The sequence below is a fragment of the Arachis ipaensis genome, chromosome B02 (genome assembly GCF_000816755.2).
Source record: "Arachis ipaensis cultivar K30076 chromosome B02, Araip1.1, whole genome shotgun sequence".
In the NCBI taxonomy this organism is placed as follows: domain Eukaryota; kingdom Viridiplantae; phylum Streptophyta; class Magnoliopsida; order Fabales; family Fabaceae; genus Arachis; species Arachis ipaensis.
In genome coordinates this window covers 106,931,078-106,932,605 of record NC_029786.2, presented here as the reverse complement: position 1 = coordinate 106,932,605, position 1,528 = coordinate 106,931,078, and positions in this window count along the sequence as shown.

The window sequence follows — 1,528 nt, the reverse complement described above, 5'->3', positions numbered from 1 at the left end:
AAATAGGCTCATTTTTTTTATATAGAACAAAGCTTGGTATTGTTCAATGTAATGTATGTATGGACAAATTTTTCTCTGCTATGGTGTCAGGTATAAAACGTTACCTGCGTTTTACTTTTGGCTTGTATTTTTTTTTTGTTCAGGAAAGGAAACAAACGTGGGCTGCGTTTTTATTTCTGCAGACTTTTGAAATTTTTTTTATTTTTTTAACCCAAACGCGGCCTACGTTTTGTGATGGGTTAATTTTTTTTTTTCGTAATAACAAAACGCAGATTGCGTTTTGTACTGAGTGTCAGCTTTTTTTTTTGTAAACGCAAAACGCAGGTTGCGTTTTTTGCGTTGTCAGATCATTTTTTTGAAAAATGTAAAACGCAGGTTGCGTTTGTTGAGAAAAAAATATTTTAACGAAGCAGCTTGCCTATAAATACGAAGCACTCCTCGCCCAAATGGCCTCACTCCTATTCTACTCATCATACTCTTCTTTCATATACATAAGTTGTCGTTCTTAGGTTTTTTTGGTAGTTAGGTGTGTCAAAACAATCGGAGTAGGTGAGTTTGAAGTTATGGAAAATATTACAAATTTGCGAGTATATTATAACGGTGAAGTTATACCAAACACACATGAAGGAGTGACTTTTGTTTGTGAATGTCCGTTGTCATTTGCTATTCCATGTACCATGAGCTTTGTCGAGTTGCAAAATGGGGTTTGTAATAACATTCAAAGCCACATTTTGAAAAGGGTGAGCAATCTTTTATACAGAAGTCCTGTGCAAGTATTTGATGGGCTAATACAATTTCCATTAATGCCCATCACTGACGATGCCAGTATGCAGCAGATGTTCTGTATTTATCAACAAATCCGATTTCACGTGCCGATGATAGAGTTGTACGTTGAGTTTGAACAACAGTCAGGATCGGGCGCGGTCGACGAGGAGGTCAATGTTGATGAGCTCGGGGATATAAATTGAGAAGAAGATAATAATGACAGTGAAGAGGAGTTCGAAGCTAACTATGAAGTCGATGACGAAAACGATGACGGAGACTTGGCAGGCAATCCGGAGGTGCAAAATGAAGCTAATGCGATTGCAAGGCAGCACCCGTTTGGTGTTCCGTCTTTTATGCGGACTCTAGATCTCGAAGCTATGCATGTCCCAGAATTTTCTGAGTATGCGAATACGAGTATGTTATGATTATTAACTCTAGTTTCCTACAGTGTTTATTTTATTTGCCTTGTCTGATTGATGGTGGTGCGCATGTCGTAGGTGAAGGCAACGCTGCGGCGGAAGATGGTGAGTTTAGTGTTGGAATGGAATTTGGTTCGAGAGAGTTGGTGATATCTGCAATCAAAAGGTACACTATCTATAGAGGAGTTGATTACACTGTGTATGAGTCTGAGCTGCAGACATTCTATGCAAAATGCAAGGGGTATGGTGCAGGGTGCGATTGACTTATCCGGGCTAGCTTGATTCGAAAGAAAGCTTGTTGGGAGATCAGGAGATACAATGGCAAGCACACGTGCACCATAGGA